Genomic DNA, 11,056 nt, shown 5'->3' with positions numbered 1-11,056 from the left:
TTTTTATAGGTCGAAGCGTACGCAAATTCTTCCATAGATAAAAAGATCTGGTTTTGAAGTTTGGTTGTACCTAAATAAATAAAATAAAACTTATTTCAAACGGAATAGCACATCCTCATTTTACGGAAATGTTGTTTGCCGTGCGGTGACCTATAGTTGATAATGTCCGTGTAATGTTGGTCACTTGTGAAGCGCTGTCTTGCTGTCTCATTGGCAATCATAGCACATATTCTTTTTCTGATATATACAAAAAAGTATATCTAATGTTGATATAAAAAAACGATCTTTCAATGGTATTTTTGTTCGTGATGTGTCGAAACGATTTGAATCTAAACTGCTGTAGGATATACCAATTAAAGAAACAAGACTACATAAAAACCAATAAATACGACCTGTACCTGTACTAATGCGTAAACAGATGATAGCGGAAAGTATATTTTAAAAAGATTATGTACTAACAGTTGATTTATTTATTGTGTAGTACATGTACATGTATGTACAGTTTCCAAATTATTTATTGTTTCATTGTTATCCTCGGCACTATGTATCAATATATGAAATTTTGATAAGTGAATATTCATTGAATATCATATATATTTTGATATAAAACTTTTGAACTGAATTTTGATTATGACATTTTTATGGCAATTTCGTCAGGAAAACTATCTAAATATCTGATTGAGCTGGGAAGTTAATAAACGATTTACAACTTTTTTGTATTTTTTTAGTGATATCAAGAGGTCATTGATTCTTGAAATCTATTCTTTGTTTTATAGCACCGTATTATTTTCTATTTTCTATGTTGTTGCACTTTTTTTCTCTTTTCCTTTTTTCCCTCGTTTATCTGTAGATTTGGCTAATAATTCTCTCTTCTTGTTCTAGAGTTGTCTCTCTTTGTTGTTATATTAATTCACAGATACCAAGATTAAAATACTACTGACTTTCTGTTTACTACTTATACAAAAATAATCATTCAAATTAAACATATATTTTATTACACTAACTTGTATGTACATTTTCATGATAGAATATATATGAAGATTTTACTTTGAGGTTAAAATTTTCAAGGCTGGATATCGAGTTTATAGCATGAAAACTAAAAGTAATAGCTCTCCCATCTTGCAATAAAAAGTAAAATCACAAAAATACCGAACTCTGAAGAAAATTAACCTTCTTCGTTTCAAATAATAATCACCACATTTTAACGTGTGAAGTGAGTTTGTGGCTTAAGTTTTTTCTACATGAACAAATCTGTCATAAACCCATCCTCATGATCGAGCTTTTAATGAGGGATTTTTGGTAATTCAAAATTTGTTAATTTTAATCTTAAGACTTATTATCACATTTTAGTATTATCAAAATTAAAATTTATATATATCCTAAATACGCGTCTTTTGACGAAAGAAGTCTTGTTTTAATGCAAATAACAAATATAGACTAGTACTAATAAAATATCATATTATGCAAAATACACAGCTCAGTAACACCACACAGCCTAGGTTTTGATTAAATATGATGAATAAACTGAAATCACTGAGGCATTTAAAATATTAAGTGACTTACAAATATTAATACATAATTTCCATATGTACAAGAATCCCTAAAGTAAATAACAGCATCATGGCGTTATAGAATCAATACAATAAAAAGTATGTGAACGACCTCTGATGTCTGCAATGAACTTTGTGTTTATTTCTTTTTGTTTTTGTATCATCCATTGAGCGTGTGTTTAATACTTTTTGTTTTTGTAGAGTTTACTACTGATGTCGAATGGAAGCTTTACTTTGGCCATCAAGACATGAATGGTTCACAGAATCACCGCGGCTAGAATAGTATATGCAGCCCTAGATCTTATTACAGAAGAACATTGTACATACAAATGTACCCTGGATCTTATTACAGAAGAACATTGTACATACAAATGTACCCTGGATCTTATTACAGAAGAACATTGTACATACAAATGTACCCTGGATCTTATTACAGAAGAACATTGTACATACAAATGTACCTGACTCTGTATTGGATATGTAATTAGAGAAAGAACTTATTTCTTTGGAATTATATTTATTACTTTCACAATCTATATATATAGCTACAAAGAAATAAAAATCTACAATAATCATGATCTTTCCTATCTTCAAAAGATTTTCTTTTTCACGTTTATTTTTTATTAGGTTTTCTTAAAGTCATAGTTAACGAGTGACCGGTGAAAAATAAATGACTTGGTACAGGCATTTTCAAATGTAGAAAATGGTGCACTTATCCTTGTTTTATAGCGCTAAACCTCACACTTGTACGACAGTCGCATCGAATTCCATTATATTGACATCGATACGTGAACAAAATGTCGCTAAAAGGGGGACAACAACAACACGCACCCTACTGAGAACTGGGGATCCACATGTGTCATCCTTCGTGTTGCTCATGTTATTACAAAACCGGTAAAAGTATAATTCGGTAGTTCACATTCGTGAAAAGGTAACGTGGTTACATAAAATAGATGAATAGAAATAATCATCGTATCCGTTTTGCCTGAAGTTCATGTGGTTCCAACAGGGATTTCCTTTGCTTGTTACAAAATGTTTGGGATGCTAGCCATATAAGTCCTGTAAGCTTTAATTTGATATGACAGAGGAGAGAAGAGCTAGCCGTCCACACGGAGTTTGCACATTGAAATGGAGGGTTATTTTCACGTTTTTAAGTAATAAGATTACTATGTTTGGGATATTCTTAAGGTTTCCAGTCATTGACCCCATTTCATGCAGCAATGTTATTGATGCGTAATTGATGAACAATACTAAAACGTCAAGAATAGTTTCAATACTAACATGTCCATGTGACTGGAATTATCTGAACCTGACATTAGCGGGTAGATGAATTTCAGTCGATATGGTAAATCTATATTCGAAGAAAAATCCTTATTGATTAGATAATTTATATCCATATATATCCGAGTACTCTCAATTCTATAATTGGTGTCGGGATGAATAATGGATATATCTGGCAAGTCCGGAACGTTTTTGTTTGATGTTTGTTTTCTGCTTTGAATCATTCTCATGAGTAAGAACTTTTTCAACAGATTTGATGTTGTGTTATTGCACCACTAATCCGGGACAGGGGAGTATTGTGCTCTCACACACATGTCCTTATTTCAAATAGATGTTAAACATGTACACAGGGAAAATAGATTAAAAAAAATAAGAAGAAAAAAATGTGAACGCACATTCTTTTAGGACATCAAGCAAAACAATTATGCTGAATTCACATGTAATTCAAATTCGATTTTCATTAACTAATTCTAATTAGTTTTATTCGCATTCCAAACGTTTTACGTCATATCGTCAATTCTTATTAGAATTGCAATGCGTGTCAAATCCGCTTACTGTCATTACGACGTTAAATTTTAATTCGTATTAACAAAAACGTATTTCTAATGCGAATTGGATAATTCGAATGAGAAATTCGAATCAATTCGAATTAAAGAAAAAAGCAGTGTGTGTGAAAAGTAAAATCACAAAAATACTGAACTGGAAAATCAATACGGAAAGTCCATAATCACATGGCAAAATCAAATAACAAAACGCATCAAAAACGAATGGACAAGAACTGTCATATTCCTGACTTGGTACAGGCATTTTCGAATGTAGAAAAAGGTGGATTAAACCTGGTTCTATAGCGCTAACCCTACGCGATTAGCAAATTCGATTTGCATTCGATTCGAATTCATGTGAACATGGCATTATTCGAAGCGCGTCCAAAGCACTATTTAAGATTTTTTTCATCAAGAATTCTCAAGCTGAAACATATGTAAACTAAGAATGAAAAAACACATTGAACGTTAACGGAGAATTGAATCTAACTGCACATTTATAAGGAAATAATAAACGTAGTAATATTACTTTGAGAAATAGTGATTAAGATAAAACACTATTTTATTCGTCTTATTTCGAATGTAATCTTTTGAAGCATTGTATTACTGCTTACATATGCCATGAAGTGTGTGATCTTTGTAAGCATATTATAAAGTAATAATTACATTATATAACATCATTCAATTATTACAAAATAAAAATTCAAAATCATTATATTAAGATTGACACTAACTATAGGTTTTGAAGCAGCTATGACTTGAGCAACGGCGTTAAGGAGAAGAGTAAAAGCTGATCGCCCATTATAGTGTAACCAGATAAGGTAACATGTAATCTTAAGAACTGTTGCGTTTTGAACAAGTATGTTAAAATCCGGCGTTGGTGTCTATTACAAAGCAATGTTCATTTCCATATAACAGTAACACGTTCTTGTCCTGGATACTCATTATGTATTTCTTTTGTAATTGTATATGACACACCCATTCATCGTCATCATCCCCAGTAATCCATTTCACAAAACTCCTTTCGAGAAAAAATAACTCCAAGTCATCAACCTTTCAATAGAGGAGCCAAACTGCAACTTTTTAGTTCTGAAAGGTTTTTTGAAGAGGAGTATAGGTGAACAAACGTTTATGATGACTATATGTATGATGTTAAGTGAACATGGAGAACGCCATATGCTTCGTATTGTAACTGATTACACATTATGGATACTATAATCGAATCATTTCAGTCAATTTCACATAGCAGAAAAAATCCCTGATTTAATAAGTACTAAATATTAAGATGTAACATATTAACTTCCTTGAAATAATTTGTAAGGTTTATATACAACAGTATTTAAATGATTGTGAATTCTCACGGATGCAATATCGTGTTAAATTTATTACAAATAAATGATAATCCAATTAAAATGTAGTATAAATGCCGACGTACCTTTAATTTTCCAATAATCATGTAACTAAAGTGTTTTTACAAATTAATTTGTGTTTAATTCGGTAACAACATGAGTAGCAAACTATTTTCGATTTAAACTAATAACTCCTTAATTCATACTGCTTGAATGTTCGACATTTTACCTACTTTCTTATATACTATTCATTTAAAACAAGATGCATGCGGTCAATTCAAATGAGACAAAAATTCAATGTTATACCATCGTTCAAAGGGAGTTTACATTGTTATCTAGCTGCACAGTATTGGTGGCTTTTTTTATTTTACAATATGTTTATCATATATACACACTTGGAAAAATGTATTGCTACACCGAATTGAGATGCAATAAAAGCCTGTTTCACGTTACCCAATTTCCATAAAGTGAATGAGAATTAAGCAACAAATGATGTTCAGAAAGACCCCTACAACAGGAGCTAGGGAAGACCTAGCCTGGTAAGGTTGATCAGAATAACACCTTTGTAAAAGAGGAACAAAAATATCAAAGAGTCATTCAAACCAGTGTTCTAAAGTGGTGGAAAACCTAGCCTTAGGAAGGACGGTCGGAATAACACCCTTTGTTACCAGTACAGTCCTTAAAAGAGAGTAGTTTCTTGGTGAAAGATCTATTGGCGCGATGGAAGTCGGTTTATGTTGCCCGGGCTTAATGGCCGAGTATGTGTACTAGTTTGTCATCAACCAAAGAATACACATGATGAACATCATTGAAGCCACCTGTGGCATTTAGAGGTGGATCGATTATTGTAAGGGGATGTACTTCACATGATTGTTAGTAAGATCTTATATAGCTGGAGAAAACCTGAATGGACAAAAATATAAAAGAGACATTCTCGGGTCAAATGAAGTGCCTTATTTTGAAAATAAAAAATTGACCAAGATCGAGCAAATATGGAACATGATTTGATTTTAAGTGTGTTAAAAGACACCCCAGTTCAGGCACTTAACTAATTAAACAATTTCCTTCAACAGGAGATGTTGCGGTACCTCAGCAAAATAATCGTGGATTGGTGACAAGCATGAGAAGACGTTTACAGGCGGTTATCCGTGTGAATTACGGCTTTTTTAGTATTGATAGTTAAGGTTCCACTAAAGTCAAAATATAGGACACTTCATAATCATCTAAACTTTGCCTGTATTTTTCAACCTATAATGAATAAAGTCATAAACTATGAGAACATATGTTCATTTAAACATACTTTACATATACACATTGTGTAAATTGTAAATAAACTTGAAATTGTTATGTTGTGGCCAAACCGGTTGTAGGGGTGAACACGAAATTTTCAAAAAAATCTGCAGGCCTGCAAGACGACTTAATTTGCTTAAAATTGGTATGGGCGAATACTGTTACATGTAATGCAGGGCAGCGCATGCCGATTTGTCACATACATATGCTTTAATGGCATATTTGTCCAATTTCTGTATTGTACCTTTGATATTCGTTCACTTAGATACATGAAATTAACTGAAACTCGAAAATCAATACATTTTATAAAAAATCAACATGCGCTTGCCCTGCATTACATGTAATAGTATTCGTCCATACCAATTTTAAGCAAATAAAGTCGTCTTGCAGGCCTGCAGATTTTTTTGAAAATTTATTGTTCACCCCAAGAACCGGTTTGGCCACAACATAAAAATTTCAAGTTTATTTACAATTAAAAAGTGAATGTGTATATGTAAAGCATGTTTAAATGAACATATGTCCTCATAGTTAATGACTTTATTCCTTATAGGTTGAAAAATACAGGCAAAGTTTAGATGTTTATGAAGTGTCTATATTTTGACTTCAGTGGAACCTTAAGCATATGAAGTCATCCATGATGTGAACAATAATCTTGATTTGAAATGTCTGAAATTCTAATATTCTATTACAGTAAAAGTTCTTAAACGCATTTTTTTGTACAAATACTTCATTTTGTGATTAAAATTGTGGTTTCCAAAATATTTTTTTGTGCACTTTTTTATTGTTTTGATGCCTTTGTTATCATTAACAATATATATATATATTATTTTACTAATATTTTGTCATATTCTATCAGAAAAAGGAGGCTTATTTTCCAAGGCGAAAACAAATAAAGATGTTGCAATACTGTTTCCTTGTGTATATTTATAGATGTGGTTTTACGCAGTAGCGTACAAAGCTTATGTTTTCATTGCATTGGAAACGCTAGTCAAATAATCCAAAAGAAAGTAAAATAACAAAAAAATTGAACTCCAAGAAAAGTTTAAACGCAAAGTTCCTTAACAAATAGCGAGATCAAAAGCTCAAACACATCAAACAAATTGATACCACTTGACCTATTCATGAATTTGGTTTTCTAGCTACTTGAACCTCTTACTTGTATGACAGACGCACACAACTCTATTACATGGATCACAATATTTGAGCAGAGCAAACAGACGCAATTGGTAAAAATGCCAAAAATTAAGGTACATCAATCAACATTGAGTTATAACCTTAATCACTTTAGTGCAGGTGACAAACAACTATCACAATAAAAAGAAAACATAACTAAAGACATAGCACATAGACAACAAAATCACTATAGCACAATGACACAAAGGTGAGATGTATAAATATAAATTCTACCACTGCATCAAGTGTGAGACAATATTTATCCACTCGAGACAGTTAAATTTAAAAATTTAAAACACAAGGCACAAGGCACTTCAAGCGTTTCAAATATTTAAATTTATAATTGTCGAGAGTGGATACATATCGTATTATACGAGATTTGGTGGTGGAATCCCCTAACGATTTTCAAACAATACGCAGGCAAAGTTATTCCTTCTTTTCGAATTATCTTCAAAATGATTTGTTCTTTCTTTGAGCCGTATTTCAGACATGATCGCCTTTCTCCATGCCGTCACAATAGGAAATTCAGAGAAAATTAAGAAAATGTGACGTCATAATCTGATTTTAACCAATGAAGAACCGAGATCAAACGAACCACACGTTAATTATTTTGTTTATACAATGAAGAAAGGGATACATTGACGAAGAAGTAGAGAAGCAAATGAAACGAACACTAAATCACGTTATTAAGATGATAAAATTTTTAGTATCATTTCTTTAAAATGAGTAATACTGTACGTATTGCTATGGGTTTGTTTTTATACGTTGTGTAAGGGGAGATTTGAGATATCATGTTTAACCACGACGCATATATTGTTCCAAGTCAGGAACTATGGGCTTAGTTAGTCTTGTATGACTTTTAATTTTAGTTCATTTATATATTTTGGAGTATAATGTTCATTTTTGATGAACTAGTACATTTACATGTTTGTTCAAGGGCAGCTGACGCCTGCCTCTTGGTGCGGGAATTTCTCGCTGTCTTAATAACCCATTGAATTGTTTTTTGTACTGCACCATGCAAATTATTTTATGATTAGAAAATTACAAAGCTGATCAAACCTTATATCGGTACCATAGTTTATAAAGTCTAATTGATGGTAATATTACAAATCCAAAATGTGAATGATCATTTTGTTTCTATTTAAGAATTGAATGCTTCTTTTTGTAAATTCATTGGGCTGTAAAATCGTTTACCGAAATACATTCTAAAAGATGCATTCAATACTTATAATTACATTTTTCGCTATGATCATAAAAAGAAGGATTACAATCAAATTGTTCGTATATTTACCTGTGCACTTTATTGTGGAAGCTCGTGTCATCATGAATATTAAAATTCATTTCGAAAAGAGGGACGAAAAATACCAGAGGGACAGTCAAACTCATAAATCGAAAATAAACTGACAACACCTGGCTTAAATTGAAAGAAAGCAAGCATACAAATAATAGAACACATGACACAACATAGAAAACTAAAGAATAAGCATCACGAACCCCACCAAAAAACTAGGGATGATCTCAGGTGCTCCGAAATCTTGAAATCTCGCGTAAATTCATTATCAACATTCGAAAGTTATAAAAAATAATATTCCGATTGTTTTTAGTATCAATTGCATCATTAAAATGTATAAAAAAATCCTTTACGTAAATTTCAGGTATATCTAAACTTTCAAGAGGCTTATTTCTGTAGTGATCACCTTACATGATATTAAAATGGTTAGATCTTTGTAAAGGAAGATATAATCAATAATATCTTTGTTATTGACAGTTTCAGTCCTCATTTGACGCTAAGGTAAAATAGCATGTAGCTAAAAAATCTTCGAAAATTTGATAAAAATGGTTAACACTAACGCGCCAATTATCTTTAGGGTCCTATGATATAGTTGCAGGAGAGCTTATGACGTTGCTAACGCGAAATACCGTTTTCGTGACGTCATTTGAACTGTGACATAATGGGAAAAGATAAGAAAATCCTCATTTTTTTTTAAAATTCGATTTATAAATAGCAAAATGACGTTTTTTCTTTCTTTCTGAAATTAGGAAAAAAATGAATCGTTTCCAAAACAGCGTTTTAAACATTTATATTTAAAAAAAGAAGACATTCCATATACAAAAGGTTAGGTTTCCAAAAGCTATATGTGCAAGTTATATAACCGATATTAGAGGAAATATTTAGAAATAATCACATGAATGTTTATTTTTATAACATATTTCAATTGACTAGATGGAAGATTGGAATATGACAGTAGTTAACCATTCGTTTGATGTGTTTCAGCTATTGAATTGCTATCTGACTACGGACTTTCTGTTTTGAATTGCTATCTGACTACGGACTTTCTGTTTTGAATTGCTATCTGACTACGGACTTTCTGTTTTGAATTGCTATCTGACTACGGACTTTCTATTGAATTGCTATCTGACTACGGACTTTCTGTTGAATTGCTATCTGACTACGGACTTTCTATTGAATTGCTATCTGACTACGGACTTTCTGTTGAATTGCTATCTGACTACGGACTTTCTATTGAATTGCTATCTGACTACGGACTTTCTGTTGAATTGCTATCTGACTACGGACTTTCTATTGAATTGCTATCTGACTACGGACTTTCTGTTGAATTGCTATCTGACTACGGACTTTCTGTTGAATTGCTATCTGACTACGGACTTTCTATTGAATTGCTATCTGACTACGGACTTTCTGTTGAATTACTATCTGACTACGGACTTTCTATTGAATTGCTATCTGACTACGGACTTTCTGTTTTGAATTGCTATCTGACTACGGACTTTCTGTTTTGAATTGCTATCTGACTACGGACTTTCTGTTTTGAATTGCTATCTGACTTCGGACTTTCTGTTTTGAATTGCTATCTGACTACGGACTTTCTATTGAATTGCTATCTGACTACGGACTTTCTGTTGAATTGCTATCTGACTACGGACTTTCTGTTTTGAATTGCTATCTGACTACGGACTTTCTATTGAATTGCTATCTGACTACGGACTTTCTATTGAATTGCTATCTGACTACGGACTTTCTGTTTTGAATTGCTATCTGACTACGGACTTTCTGTTTTGAATTGCTATCTGACTACGGACTTTCTGTTTTGAATATTCTTCGCTACTTTTGTTTTTTTACTTTTTATAGCTAATTTGAACATTTTCATAAAAAAACACCATGATATCAAAACTGCATTCTATGCCTTTTAAGTGCCAGTCTGCCTAAGAATCAGGCAGTGGCGAAAACATGACCAATAAACCCCACCCAATTTGACATTGATTTCAGTTCATAATATGTAGTTATGCACAAAATTAACTTTCATTTCCATTTTCTGTTCTGGTAATAGAAGATACAATTTGTTTGAAATGCACCAGAAATTAACGAATAAGGGGAGATAACTCTGTAATTTGCTATCATTCTAACCAATTTTCTAACCAAGTTATTTGATATTACCAGACACACACAAATGAAAGACTAATAATTTTTAACTCAGGATGATAGTTAGTATTAAATAGCATGATTAGCTTGGTGTTTTTTTTTCTTATCATGTTTTGATTTTTACCTCAATTGCCTGATTCTTACAAAGACTGGCACTTAAAGAGTTATGTTTCTCATTCTAGTAATACCTCCCTGAAACGTTTTATCTAAAGGGTATGAAAAAAGCAGAATCAAGAATAAGAGAAACGAAAGGATAATCACATGCTAACAGCATCAGTCCTATATATCGCGAAATAATAACAAAAACAAATGTCGAAGACCAGTATTGCTCCTTGTTGTCGCTTAATTAGAATGAACAATTCCATCATAACGAACATGATATTAGAATGAGAAGATCCACCATAGAGAACATGAATGATGATGCAAAGA

This window comes from Mytilus trossulus, chromosome 5 (assembly GCF_036588685.1).
Source record: "Mytilus trossulus isolate FHL-02 chromosome 5, PNRI_Mtr1.1.1.hap1, whole genome shotgun sequence".
Lineage (NCBI taxonomy): Eukaryota > Metazoa > Mollusca > Bivalvia > Mytilida > Mytilidae > Mytilus > Mytilus trossulus.
This window is presented reverse-complemented; position numbering follows the sequence as displayed.